Source organism: Patagioenas fasciata, chromosome 36 (assembly GCF_037038585.1).
Source record: "Patagioenas fasciata isolate bPatFas1 chromosome 36, bPatFas1.hap1, whole genome shotgun sequence".
NCBI lineage: Eukaryota > Metazoa > Chordata > Aves > Columbiformes > Columbidae > Patagioenas > Patagioenas fasciata.
In genome coordinates, this window is record NC_092555.1 from 1473735 (window position 1) to 1488540 (window position 14806).

The 14806-nt window shown below is 59.8% G+C and overlaps 1 long non-coding RNA gene across 1 annotated transcript in view; it reads left to right on the forward strand.

Moving 5' to 3' along the window:
* The first annotated feature begins 8327 nt into the window (after window positions 1–8327).
* The window catches only part of LOC139826192 (uncharacterized), a 31787-nt gene continuing 25308 nt past the window's right edge, over window positions 8328–14806 (forward strand). The window contains exons 1-2 of the long non-coding RNA XR_011736194.1: window positions 8328–8370; window positions 9210–9269. This is a non-coding gene — a long non-coding RNA (uncharacterized lncRNA). The remainder of the gene's footprint in view (window positions 8371–9209; window positions 9270–14806) is intronic.

Below are 14806 nucleotides of genomic sequence, written 5' to 3' on the forward strand. Positions count from 1 at the left end.
AGGGCCCATTGTGACGTCCCAGGACCCTGCTTTGTCCCCGGGGCCCATTGTGACATCCTGGGGAACCGCTTTGTCCCCAGGACCCATTGTGACGTCCCAGGACTCCCCCTTGTCCCCAGGGCTCATTGTGATGTCCCAGGATCCCCATGGTCCCCAGAGCCCATTGTGATGTCCTGGGAACCCCCTTTGACCCCAGGGTCCATTGTGACACCATGGGGACCCCCTCTTGTCCCCAGGGCCCATCGTGGCTCCGTGGGGACCCCCTTGTCACTGGGGACCCATTGTGACACTATGGGGACCCCCCTTTGTGCCCAGGGCCCATTGTAACATCCTGGGGACCCCCTTGCCTCCAGGGCCCCTTGTGACATCAAAGGATCACCCTTTGTCCCCAGGACCCATTGTGACATCCCAGGACCCCACTTACTCCCCAGGGCCCATTGTGGCACCATGAGGACCCCCTTTGTCACTGGTGCCCATTGTGACATCCCAGGACCCCCCATTGTCTGCAGAGCCCATTGTGACACTATAGGGACCCCCCTTGTCACTGAGGACCCATTGTGACACCATGGGCACCTCCCCTTGTCGTCAGAGCCCATCGTGACATCCCAAAACCCCCAATTGTCTCCAGGGCCCATTGTGACATCCTGGGGACCTCCCTTTCTCCCCAGGGCCCATTGTGACGTTCCAGGAACCCCCATTGTCCTCAGGGCCCATTGTGACATTCAGGGGACCCCCTTTGTCTTCAGGGCCCATTGTGACACCATGGAGACCCCATTTGTCACTCGGGCCCATTGTGACATCCTAGGACCCCCCATTGTCCCCAAGGCCCATTGCGACATCCTGGGGACCCCCCTTTGTCCTCAGGGCCCATTGTGACATTCAGGGCACCCCTCTTTGTCCCCAGGGCCCATTCTGATACCATGGGGACCACTTTGTCCCCAGGGCCCACTGTGACATCCTGGGGACGCCCTTTGTCCCCAGGGCCCATTTTGACACCATGTGCACCCCCCTTTGTGCCCAGGACCGATTGTGACATCCTGGGGACCCTCTTTGTCCCCAGGGCCCATTGTGACATCCTGGGGACACCCCATTGTCTCCAGGGCCCATTGTGAACATCCTGGGGACCCCCTTGTCCCCAGGGCCCATCGTGGCACCGTGGGGACCCCCCATTGTCCCCAGGGCCTATAGTGACACCGTGGGTACCCCCTTTGTCCCCAGTGCCCATTGTGACATCCTGGGGACCCCCCTTGTCCCCAGGGCTTATTGTGACATCCTGGGGACCGCCTTTGTCCCCAGGGCCCATTGTGACATCCCAGGACGCCAAGTTGTCCCCAGGGACCATTGTGACACCGTGGGGACCCCCTTTGTCCTCAGGGCCCGTTGTGAACATCCTGGGGACCCCCTTGTCCACACGACCCATCGTGGCACTGTGGGGACCCCCCGTTGTCCCCAGGGCCTATAGTGACACCGTGGGTCCCCCCTTTATCCCATGAGCCCATTGTGACATCCTGGGGACCCCCTTGTCCCCAGGGCCCATTGTGACACCATGGGGATCGCCTTTGTCCCCGTGGCCCATTGTGACATCCCAGGACCCCGCGTTGTCCCCAGTGCCCATTCTGACATCCTGGGGACCCCCCTTGTCCCCAGGGCTTATTGTGACATCCTGGGGACCCCTTTGTCCCAGGGGCACATTGTGGCACCATGGGGACCCCCTTTATCCCCAGGGCCACTTGTGACATCCGGGGGACCCCCCTTGTCCCCAGGGCCGATTGTGAAATCCGGGGAACCCCCTGGTCTCCAGGGCCCATAGTGGTACCGTGGGGACTCGTCCTGTCACTTGGGTCCATTGTGACACCATGGGGACCCCGCCTTTGTCCCCAGTACCCATTGTGACATCCTGGGGACCCCTTTGTCCCCGGGGCCCATTGTGACATCCTGGGGACCCCCCTTTGTCCCCAAGGCCCATTGTGACACCGTGGGGACCCCACTTCTTTCCAGGACCCATTGTGGCATTCTGGGGACTTCTTTTGTCCCCAGGGCCCATTGTGACATCCTGGAGACCCCCTTTATCCCCAGAGCTCGTTGTTGCACCATGGGACCCCCTTTGTCACTGGGGCCCATTGTGACATCCCAGGACCCCCCATTGTCCCCAGGGCCCATTGTGACACCGTGGGGACCCCGCCTTTTCCCCAGGGCCCATTGTGACGTCTCAGGACCCCCTTTGTCCCCAGGGCCCACTGTGGCACCATGGGGACCCCCTTTGTCCTCTGGGCCCATTGTGACATTCCAGGACCCCACTTTGTCCCCAGGGCCCATTGTGACAATTAAGGGACCCCCTTTGTCCCCACGGCCCATTTTGACATCCCAGGACCCCACTTTGTCCCCAGTGCTCATTGTGAAATTCTGGGGACCCCCCTTGTCCTCAGGGCTCATTGTGACAGCCGAGGACCTTACTTTGTCCCCAGGGCCCATTGTGACATCCCAGGACCCCCCACTGTCTCCAGTGCCCAGTGTTCAGTGTTCATTGGTTACTGGCCTTTTGCGTTTGTTAGTATTTGGTTTATTATTTGTGAACGTTTTCTTGCAATAGTTGAGCCTTGCAGTAGCCAGCAGGCTCTGATTTAGGAGAAACATGGATGATCATTTTTTGCCCTGGTGCTCCATGCTCCCACGTTAGTGTGGGTTTCCTTTTGTGTGTGTGAGAGGTCTCCTGGTCAGAAGGCCCTGAGAGGCCCCGTGTTGGTCCATCTGGTCCTTGAGGGGTGTTGCATGTGGCCTGGACACAGTAGTTTGGAAGCTGCCAGGTCCCAGACAAGGGGTCTGCAGCCCCTCTGCAGCTTTGGCAATTTCAGCATGCGTCTGGGTCCCGTGTTGTTGCCTGACCCCCGTCCAGGCGCTGCAGGTCATTTCACAACGTGAAATGGAAACGCTTTTCCTTTCTGCTCGATTCCAGCCGTCCCTGTAGGCAGCGGCTCCTTGACTGCTTCACCTGAGTGTGTCCGTGAGCCTCGGGGCGATCCCACAGGTACGACCTGGGAACAAATGAGCGTTTCCATGTTAATTTTCCGTTCCTGTGAAATTTAGCTTGCTGCTTTCTTGGCTGACGCTCGGTCACGCAGAGGGGAAGTGGGTCCAGCTCAGTGCTGTGCCCCAGAGGGCTCTGCCTTGCAAAGCTCTTTGCCAACTGCTCCATCTCTGCGCCGCTCGCAGTGCCGGCTGCCGAGGCAGCAGCAGGTTGGGGCTGAGTTTAGAGCTGGGTGAGCTCCAGGGAGTCCTTTCTCCTGACAGCTCCAGGCCTGCTTAGTGGCCACTGAGTTTGGGTTTGGGTTAGGGTTAGGCTTAGGTTTTGGAGTTTGGGTTAGGGTTAGGCTTAGGAGTTTGGGTTAGGCTTAGTCTTAAGCTTAGGAGTTTGGTTTAGGCTTAGACTTAGGGTTAGGAGTTTGAGTTAGGATTTAGGGTTAGTCTTAAGGCTAGGAGTTTGGGTTAGGGTTAGGAGTTTCCGTTAGGGTTAGGCTTAGTGTTAGGAGTTTGGCTTAGGCGTCTGGGTTGGGCTTAGGCGTCTGGGTTGGGCTTAGGCTTAGAGTTAGGAGTTTGGGTTAGGGTTAAGGGATTGGGATAAGGGTTAAGAGATTGGGTTAGGGTTAAGGGATTGGGTTAGGATTGGGTTTAGGGTTAGGAATTAGGCTTAGGTTTAGGATTAGGATTAGCGTTATGGTCTGGGTTAGGAGTTGGGGTTAGGAGTTGGGGTTAGGAATCTTAACCCTCGACAGGGACAAAGGGGGTCCCCAGGATGTCACAATGGGCCCTGGGGACAACATGGGGCCCTGGGAATTCACAATGGGCCCTGGGGACAAAGAGGGGTCCTCTGAATGTCACAATGGGCCCTGGGGACAAATGGGGGTCCCGATGGTGTCACAATGGGCCCTGGGGACAAAGTAAGGTCCTGGAATGTCACAATGGGACCCAGTAACAAAGGGGGTCCCCATGGTGCGAAAATGGGCCCTGGGGACAAAGGGGGTCCCTAGGATGTCACAATGGGCTCTGGGGATAATGGGGGGTCCTGGGATGTCACAATGGGCCCTGGGGACAAGGGGGTCCCCTGAATATCACAATGGGCCCTGGGGACAAAGGGGGTCCCCACGGTGTCCCAATGATCCCTGGGGACAATGGGGGGTCCTAGGAAGTCACAATGCGCCCAGGGGAGAAAGCGGGGTCCTCTGGATGTCACAATGGGCCCTGGGGACAAGGGGGAGTCATGGGACGTCCAATGGGCCCTGGGGACAAAGGGGGTCCCCAGGATGTCACAATGGGCTCTGGGGACAAGGCGGGGTCCCCATGGTGTCACAAAACACCGTCCTCAGGGATACAGGTCAGTGCCAGGGGTAGGTTATGCTTGGCCTCCATGACCTCGAGGGTCTTTTCCAACCAAAATGAGTTTTTAGGGTTTATCCCAAATGATGGGAACCCCCGCTTCCAGCTCTGCTCTTCACCAAACACCTTTTAGAGGATGAAGAGGAAGGAGACGCAACACCTCAGCATACGGAGGGTCTTCCCCAAAGGGGTGGTCTGGGGTATCCAAAACACAAGGGGTGGTGTGGGCATCCGAAGCACAAGGGGTGGTCTGGGGTATCCAAAACACAAGGGGTGGTGTGGGCATCCGAAGCACAAGGGGTGGTCTGGGGTATCCAAAGCTCTCCTGGAGCGACTGCTGCTTCTTCTTGCTTTCCATCAGCTTCTTGATGTCTTCCCGCGTGGGGACACGCTCGTCATCTTCATCATCTTCATCATCTTCATCATCTTCATCATCTTCATCATCTTCGTCATCTTCGTCATCTTCGTCATCTTCGTCATCTTCGCCATCAGATTCAGAGGATTCTGGAGGAGCGAACAGAGAGAAATGGGCTGGGGAGGGTCCAGCACCGGCCCTGGCTCTTCCTGCCCAGCATCCCAGGCCCATCCCCAGCTGCTCCAGCTTCATCCAAAAGAGGTGGCGAGCTCCAAAAACTCAGTGGCTCCTCCAAGAGCGTCCAATGGGAAGAGGCCCCAGGCAGAGAAGTCGTGGGCTCAAAGGAAAGCACCACGTTGCGAGGATCTCCAGAGGATCCCTGGCCTGCTCCAGAAGATCCCCATCATCAACAAGGTGAGGTCGTCCATGTTGTTTTCAAAGGCGAGGAGGAGCTCAAGGGCCCTCAGCATCGGGGCTCGCGTGCGGTTATGAGAGGGCAAGGAGGGAAGGAAGGAGGGAAGGAGGGAAGGAAGGAGGGAAGGAAGGAGGGAAGGAAGGAGGGAAGGAGGGAAGGAAGGAGGGAAGGAAGGAGGGAAGGAAGGAGGGAAGGAAGGAGGGAAGGAGGGAAGGAAGGAGGGAAGGAAGGAGGGAAGGAGGGAAGGAAGGAAGGAAGGAGGGACGGAAGGAAGGAGGGAAGGAGGGAAGGAGGGAAGGAAGGAAGGAGGGACGGAAGGAAGGAGGGAAGGAGGGAAGGAAGGAGGGAAGGAAGGAGGGAAGGAAGGAGGGAAGGAAGGAGGGAAGGAAGGAGGGAAGGAAGGAGGGAAGGAGGGAAGGAGGGAAGGAGGGAAGGAGGGAAGGAGGGAAGGAGGGAAGGAAGGAAGGAAGGAAGGAAGGAAGGAAGGAAGGAAGGAAGGAAGGAAGGAAGGAACCGGGGGTTCCCATCATTTGGGATAAACCCTAAAAACTCATTAATCACTTTGGTTGGAAAAAAGCACCCACCTCCATAGGACCCCATAGGGACCCATAGAGACCATAGAGGCCCATAGGGAGCCACAGAGCCCCATGGAACCCCATAGAGACCCATAGGGACCGTAAAGCCTGTAGAGACCCATAGAGCTCCATAGGACCCCATAGGGACCCATAGAGACCATAGAGGCCCATAGGGAGCCGCAGAGCCCCATGGAACCCCATAGGGACCCATAGAGACCCAAAGAGACCCATAGGGACCCATAGGGACCGTAGAGCCTGTAGAGACCCATAGGGACCCATAGAGCTCCATAGGACCCCATAGGGACCCATAGAGACCATAGAGGCCCATAGGGAGCCACAGAGCCCCATGGAACCCCATAGGGACCCATAGAGACCCAAAGGGACCCATAGGGACCCATAGAGACCATAGAGACCCATAGGGACCCATAGGGACCGTAGAGCCTGTAGAGACCCATAGGGACCCATAGAGCTCCATAGGACCCCAGAGGGACCCATAGAGACCATAGAGGCCCATAGGGAGCCACAGAGCCCCATGGAACCCCATAGAGACCCATAGGGACCGTAGAGCCTGTAGAGACCCATAGGGACCCATAGAGCTCCGTAGGACCCCATAGGGACCCATAGAGACCATAGAGGCCCATAGGGAGCCACAGAGCCCCATGGAACCCCATAGAGACCCATAGGGACCCATAGAGACCCAAAGGGACCCATAGAGAGGGAGGGTTTTAGGACCCTGGGGGTTCCATAGAGACCCATAGAGCATCAAGGAGCCCCATAGGGACCCATAGAGACCCGTAGAGACCCATAGAGACCCATAGGGACCCATAGAGACCCAAGGAGCCCCATAGAGACCCATTAAGACCCATAAGGACCCATAGGGACCCATAGGGACCCATAGAGCCCCATAGAGGCCCATAGGAAACCACAGAGCCCCATGGAACCCCATAGGGACCTAGAGAGCTCCATAGGGACCCATAGGGACCCATAGAGCTCCATAGGGACCCATAGAGCCCCATAGGGACCCATAGAGAGGGAGGGTTTTAGGACCCCGGGGGTTCCTGCTGGGCTCAACTATGGCAAGAAAACCTTAACGAATAATTAACCGAATATTAATGAATGCAAAAGGCCAGGAACCAATGAGGAGTGAGCACTGAGCCCTGGGACAGCGGGGACAGGGACAGCGGGAATGCGACCCTGGGACCCATTGACCCCATTGACTCCCATTGACCCCATTGACCCCATTGACTGACCCCATTGACCCCCATTGATCCCCATTGACCGATTGACCCCCATTGACCCATTGACCCCATTGACCCCATTGACCCATTGATCCCCATTGCCCCCCATTGATCCCTATTGACCCATTGACCCCATTGACCCATTGATCCCCATTGACCCCATTGACCCATTGACCCCATTGACTCCCATTGACCCATTGATCCCCATTGACCCCATTGACCCCCATTGACCCCATTGACTCCCATTGACCCATTGACCCCACTGACCCCATTGACCCATTGATCCCCATTGACCCCCATTGAGTCATTGAGTCATTGACTTCATTGACCCCCCATTGACCCCCATTGCCCCCCATTGATCACCATTGCCCCCCATTGCCCCTTATTGATCCTTATTGCCCCCATTGCCCCCATTGACCCATTGACCCCCATTGACCCCCGTTGACCCATTGATCCCCATTGCCCCCCATTGACTCCCATTGCCCCCATTGACCCCATTGACCCATTGACCGCATTGACTCCCATTGCCCCCATTGACCCCATTGCCCCCCATTGTCCCATTGCCCCCCATTGCCCCCCACTGCCCCCATTGCCCCCCATTGCCCCCCATTGCCCCCATTGCCCCCATTGTACCCACTGCCCCCATTGTCCCCCATTGTCCCCCATTGCCCCCCACTGACCCCATTGCCCCCCACTGACCCCATTGCCCCCCATTGACCCCATTGCCCCCCATTGCCCCCATTGTCCCATTTCAGGTAAAAGAGGACATAAACAAGAGAGAAAAAACAAAACACAACACATTTGGGTACTCCTGGGTCCTTTGGGGCACTCCTGGGTCCCTCCTGAACTCCTGGGTCCTTTGGGGCACTCCTGGGTCCCTCCTGAACTCCTGGGTCCTTTGGGGCACTCCTGGGTCCCTTGGGGTACTCCTGGGTCCCTCCTGAACTCCCCATAGACCCCCATAATTTCCCCCTTAGGGACCCAGGAGTGCCCCATAGTGACCCATAAGTGACTCATGGAGCCCCCTAAGTGTGTTCGGGTCCCTTCGGGTCCCTTCGGGTGAGTGCGGGCCCCACTCGGGTCCCTTCGGGTCCCTTCGGGTGTGTTCGGGTCCCACTCGGGTCCCTTCGGGTGCGTTCGGGTCCCTTCGGGTGCGTTCAGGTCCCTTCGGGTGCCTTCGGGTCCCCTCGGGTGCGTTCGGGCCCCACTCGGGTCCCTTCGGGTGCGTTCGGGTCCCTTCGGGTCCCCTCGGGTCCCTTCGGCTCCCTTCGTGTATCTTCGGCTCCTCTCGGAGCCGCCTCCGCGCACGCCACGCACAGTGGGCGTGGCCACGCACCCCCCCCGCTTCCCATTGGCCGCCGCCTGAGGAAGGGGGCGTGGCCTCGCTCACAGCCACCGGCGCGGCGGGAAACGATCGTGAGGCGGGAAAAGGGGAAGAAAGGGGGCGGGGGGAGGAAGAGGAGGGGCCGGGGGGGGAGCGGAACACGGGTTTTGGGGTAAAAAGGGGGGATTTGGGAGTTTGGCGCCTTTTGGGGCACTTTCGGGTGGGTTCGGGTCCCTTCGGGGAGACTTCGGGTCCCTTCGGGGAGACTTCGGGCCCCTTCGGGTGGGTTCGGGCCCCTTCGGGGAGACTTCGGGTCCCTTCGGGTGCGTTCGGGTCCCTTCGGGTGCGTTCGGCTCCACTCGGACCCCTTCGGGTGCGTTCGGGTCCCTTCGGGTGCGTTCGGGTCCCTTCGGGTGGGTTCGGGTCCCTTCGGGTGGGTTCGGGTCCCTTCGGGTTTGTTCGGCTCCACTCGGGCCCCTTCGGGTGGGTTCGGGTCCCTTCGGGTGCGTTCGGCTCCACTCGGACCCCTTCGGGAAGACTTCGGGTCCCTTCGGGTGCGTTCGGCCCCTTCGGGTGCGTTCGGGTGCGTTCGGCTCCACTCGGACCCCTTCGGGAAGACTTCGGGTCCCTTCGGGTGCGTTCGGCCCCGGCCGGGACTCGGGCGCCGCTCGGCTCCGCTCGGGCGCCGTTCGGCTCCGCTCGGGCCCATTCGGCTCCGCTCGAGCCCATTCGGCTCCGCTCGGCTCTTTCCGTCTCCGCTCGTTTTCCCGCGCTTTCCCTCAGAGCGCGAGGCGAAGCGCGGGGACCCCCGGGGCCGCTTTTTTCGCGCTTTTCCCGAGGTGACAACAGCGGGGGCTTTGGGGACACAGCTCGGGGAGCCTCAGCGGGAGGGTTTTGGGTTGAAAAAGCGCTATTTTGGGTCAATTTTGAGGTGGTTTGTGGCCCTCCCGGCGGGGCAAGATGGCGGCTGCGGACATCGAGGGGCTGCTGGGTGAGTAATGAGGGGGAATTAGGGGTGATTAGCGCGAATTAGGGGGTAATTAGGGGGCAGCGGGGATACGGGGGGGTGGGGGGGGTGTTAATTAGCGCTGCTGAGGGTGTTAATTGTTAATGAATGCAGAGGAGGAGCCGTTGCAGCAGCTGCACCCCGGGCTGGCCCCGCTGAGGGGGATTGGGGGGGTGGGAGCGGAGCTGGAGAGGGAGGTGAGACAGGTAAGGGGGCATTGGGGACAATGGGGACAGAGAGAGAGAGTGTGTGCGGATCAGCAGTGATCACCCCAAACCTGCCCCGCAGACACGGCACCCAAAATCCTGCACCCCAAAATACTCTTCCCAAACCTGCACCCCAGATCCTGACCCCAAGCCCTGCACCAAAACCCTGCCCCTCAATCCTGCATCCACAAATCTTCCACCCCCGATCCTGTCTTCCCAAACCCTGCACCCCAGATCCTGCACCCCCAAATTCGGCCCTACCAAACTCTGCACCCCTAAACCCTACAACTGAAACCTTGCACCCCCTAATCCTGCCCTCCCTACCTTCCTGAACCCCGAAACCTGCACCCCAAACCCTGCATTCCCAAATCTTTCCATCCTATACCCTCCACCCCTAAACCCTGCCCCCAAACCCTGTACCCCAAAGAATTCCCTCCCAAACCCTGCACCTCCAAATCCTGCACCTCAAAGGCCTGGCAACCCAAGCCCTTCAACCCCATCCCTGCAACAGCAAATCCTGTACCCCAAACCCAGCACCCCAGAATCCTGCACCCCAAATCCTGCCTACCAAACCTTTCACTGCAAACCCCTGCACCCCAAGATTGTGCTGCCCTAAACACTGAACCCCCAAATCCTGAAGACCCGGATCCTTGCCTCCCAAGACTCTGCACCCCCAAATCCTGCACCCAAATCTCTCACCCCCACCACCCTGCACTCCCAACCCCTGCACCCCAAAACTCCACACCTCCAAATCCTGAACCCTGAAACCCCGCACCCCCAAATCCTGTGCCCCAGTCCTGTGCACCCCACACTCTGCAACCTTAAATTTCCCCCCAAGCCCCTGCACCCCAAACGCTGCACTCTTAGACCTGACTTCTAAACCCCAAGGGCCCATTGTGACATCCCAGAACCTCCTATTGTCCCCAGGGCCCATTGTGACATCCTGGGGACCCCCATTGTCCCCAGGGCCCATTGTGACATTCAGGGGACTCCTCTTTGTCCCCAGGGCCCATTGTGACATCCTGGGGACCGCCCCTTGTCACTGGGGCCCATTGTGACGTCCCAGGACCCCCCGTTGTCCCCAGGGCCCATTGTGACATCCACTGCACCCCCCTGTCCCCAGGACCCATTGTGACATTCAGGGGACCCCTCTTTGTCCCCAGGGCCCATTGTGACATCCTGGGGACCCCCCCTTGTCCCCAGGGCCCATTGTGAACGTCCCAGGACCCGCCATTGTCCCCAGGACCCATTGTGACATTCAGGGGACCCCCTTTGTCACTGGGGCCCATTGTGAAATCCCAGGACCCCACATTGTCCCCAGGGCCCATTGTGACATCCTGGGGACCCCCCCTTTGTCCCCAGTGCCCATTGTGACATCCTGCGGACCCCCCTTTGTCCCCAGGGCCCATTTTGACATTCAGGGGACCCACCATTGTCCTCAGGGCCCATTGTGCGGTCCCAGGACCCCCCATTGTCCCCAGGGCCCATTGTGACATCCTCGGCACCCCCTTGTCCCCAGGGTCCATTGTGACACTATGGGGACCCCCCCTTGTGCCCAGGGCCCAATGTGACACTGTGGGTACCACCCTTGTCTGCAGGGCTCATTGTGACATCCCAGGACCCCCCATTGTCCCCAGGGCCCATTGTGACATTCAGGGGACCCCCCTTGTCCCCAGGGCCCATTCTGATACCGTGGGGACCCCCTTTGTCCCCAGGGCCCATTGTGACATCCTGGGGACCCCCCTTGTCCTCAGGGTCCATTGTGACAGCCCAGGACCCCCCATTGTCCCCAGAGCCCATTGTGACATCCTCGGCACCCCCTTGTCCCCAGGGCCCATTGTGACATCCTGGGGACCCCCCATTGTCCCCAGGGCCCATTCTGACATCCTGGGGATCCCTCCTTGTCCCCAGGGCCCATTCTGACATCCTGGGGATCCCTCCTTGTCCCCAGGGCCCATTGTGACGTCCCAGGACCCCCCACTGTCCCCAGGACCTATTGTGGCACCATGGCAACCCCTTTTGTCCCCAGGGCCCATTGTGACATTCTTGGACCCCACTTTGTCCCCAGGGCCTATTGTGACACCATGGGGAACCCCCTTGTCCTCAGGACTCATTCTCACATCCTGGACACCCCCCATTGTCCCCAGGGCCCATTGTGACATCCACTGCACCCCCTTGTCCCCAGGGCCCATTGTGACATTCAGGGGACCCCTCTTTGTCCCCAGGGCCCATTGTGACATCCTGGGGACCCCCCCTTGTCACTGGGGCCCATTGTGACGTCCCAGGATCCCTCCTTGTCCCCAGGGCCCATTGTGACGTCTTAGGACCCCCCATTGTCCCCAGGGCCCATTGCGACATTCAGGGCACCCCCTTGTCCCCAGGGCCCATTGTGACATTCCGGGGACGCCTCTTTGTCCTCAGGGCACATTGTGACATCCTGGGGACCCCCCCTTGTCACTGGGGCCCATTGTGAAGTCCCAGGATCCCCCATTGTCCCCAGGGTCCATTGTGACATTCAGGGGACTCCTCTTTGTCCCCAGGGCCCATTGTGACATTCCGGGGACGCCTCTTTGTCCCCAGGGCCCATTGTGACATCCTGGGGATCCCTCCTTGTCCCCAGGGCCCATTGTGACGTCCCAGGACCCCCCATTTTCCCCAGGACCCATTGTGACATTCAGGGGGCCCCTTTGTCACTGGGGCCCATTGTGACATCCCAGGACCCCACATTGTCCCCAGGACCCATTGTGACACTATGGGGTCCCCCCCTTGTTCCCAGGGCCCATTGTGACACCGTGGGTACCACCCTTGTCCGCAGGGCTCATTGAGACATCCCAGGACCCCCCTTTGTCCCCAGGGCCCATTGTGACATCCAGGGGACCCCCTTTGTCCCCAGGGTCCATTGTGACATCGAAGGACCCCCCTGGTCCCCAGGGCCCATTATGACATCCTGGGGATACCCCCTTATTACTGGGGCCCATTGTGACGTCCCAGGACCCCCCATTGTCCCCAGGGCCCATTGTGACATCCTGGGGATCCCTGTTTGGCCCCAGGGCCCATTGTGACATCCCAGGACCCCCCCTTGTCCCCAGGGCCCATTGCGACATTCAGGGGACGCCTCTTTGTACCCAGGGCACATTGTGACATCCTGGGGACCCCCCCTTGTCCCCAGGGCCCATTGTGACATCCTGGGGATCCCTCCTTGTCCCCAGGGCCCATTGTGACGTCCCAGGACCCCCCATTGTCTTCAGGACCCATTGTGACATTCAGGGCACCCCCTTTGTCACTGGGGCCCATTGTGACATCCCAGGACCCCACATTGTCCTCAGGGCCCATTGTGACATCCTGGGGACCCCACTTGTCCCCAGGACCCATTGTGACACTATGGGCACCCCGCCTTGTTCCCAGGGCCCATTGTGACACCGTGGGTACCACCCTTGTCCCCAGAGCACATTGTGACATCTAGGGGACCCCCTTTGTCCCCAGGGCCCATTGTGACATCGCAGGACCCCCCCTGGTCCCCAGGGCCCATTGTGACATCCTGCGGACCCCTTTTGTCCCCACGGCCCATTGTGGCACCATGGGGACCCCCTTTGTCACTGGGGCCCATTGTGACATCCCAGGACCCCACTTTGTCCCCAGGGCTTATTGTGACACCATGGGGACCTCCCTTGTCCCCAGGGCCCATTGTGACATCCCGTGACCCCCCTTTGTCCCCAGTGCTATTGTGAAATCCTGGGGACCCCCTTTGTGCCCAGGGCCCATTGTGGCACCATGGGGAACCCCTTTGTCACTGGGGGCCATTGTGACATCCCAGGATTCCACTTTGTCCCCAGGGCTCGTTCTGACACCTTGGGGACTCCCATTGTCCCCAGGGCCCATTGTGACATCCTGGGGATCCCCCTTTGTCCCCAGGGCCCATTGTGACACCATGGGGACGCCCCCTTTGTCCCCAGTACCCATTGTGACATCCTGCTACCTCCCTTTGTCCCCAGGGCCCATTTTGACATTCAGGGGACCCACCATTGTCCCCAGGGCCCATTGTGACATCCTGCTACCCCCCTTTATCCCCAGGGCCCATTTTGACATTCAGGGGACCCACCATTGTCCCCAGGGCCCATTGTGACATCCTGGGCAACCCCAATGTCCCCAGGGCCCATTGTGACATCTGGGGGACCCCCTTGTCCCCAGGACCCATCGTGGCACCGTGGGTGCCCTCCTTGTCACTTGGGCCCATTGTGACACCATGGGGACTCCCCCTTTGTCCCCAGTGCCCATTGTGACATCCTGCGGACCCCCCCTTTGTCCCCAGGGCCCATTGTGACCTTCAAGGCACCCCCATTGTTCCTAGGGCCCATTGTGACGTCCTGGGGATCCCCTCTGTTCCCAGGGCTCATTGTGACTTTCAGGGGACCCCCCCCTTGTCCCCAGGGCTGATTGTGACGTCCTAGGGCCCCTCTGTGTCCCCAGGGCCCATTGTGACACTTTAGAGAGCCCTCTTTGTACCCAGGGCCCATTGTGACATCCTGGGGACCCCCCCTTGTCCCCAGGGCCCATTGTGACATCCTCGGCACCCCCTTGTCCCCAGGGCCCATTGTGACATTCAGGGGACACCTCTTTGTCCCCAGGGCCCATTGTGACATCCTGGGGACCCCCTCTTGTCCCCAGGGCCCATTGTGACGTCCCAGGACCCCCCATTGTCCCCAGGGCCCATTGTGACATCCTGGCGATCCCTCCTTGTCCCCAGGGCCCATTGTGACGTCCCAAGACCCCCCCATTGTCCCCAGGGCCCATTGTGACATTCAGGGCACCCCCTTTGTCACTGGGGCCCATTGTGACATCCCAGGACCACACATTGTCCCCAGGGCCCATTGTGACATCCTGGGGACCCCTCTTTGTCCTAAGGACCCATTGTGACGTCCCAGGACCCTGCATTGTCCCCAGAGCCCGTTGTGACATCCTGGAGACACCCTTTGTCCCCAGGACCCATTGTGACGTCCCAGGACCCCCCATTGTCCCCAGGGTTCATTCTTACATCCTGGGGACCCCCTTGTCCCCAGGACCCATCGTGACACCATGGAGACCCCTCCTTGCCTCAGGGCCCATTGTGACATCCTGGGCATCCCCCTTTGTCACCCGGGACCATTGTAACACCGTGGGGACCCCCTTTGTCCCTAGGGCCTATTGTTACGTCCCAGGACCCCCCGTTGTTCCCAGGGCCCTTTGTGACACCTTGGGGACCCCCTTGTCACTGGGGACCCATTGTGACACCATGGGGACCACCCCTTGTCCTCAGGGCCTATTGTGAACATCCTGGGG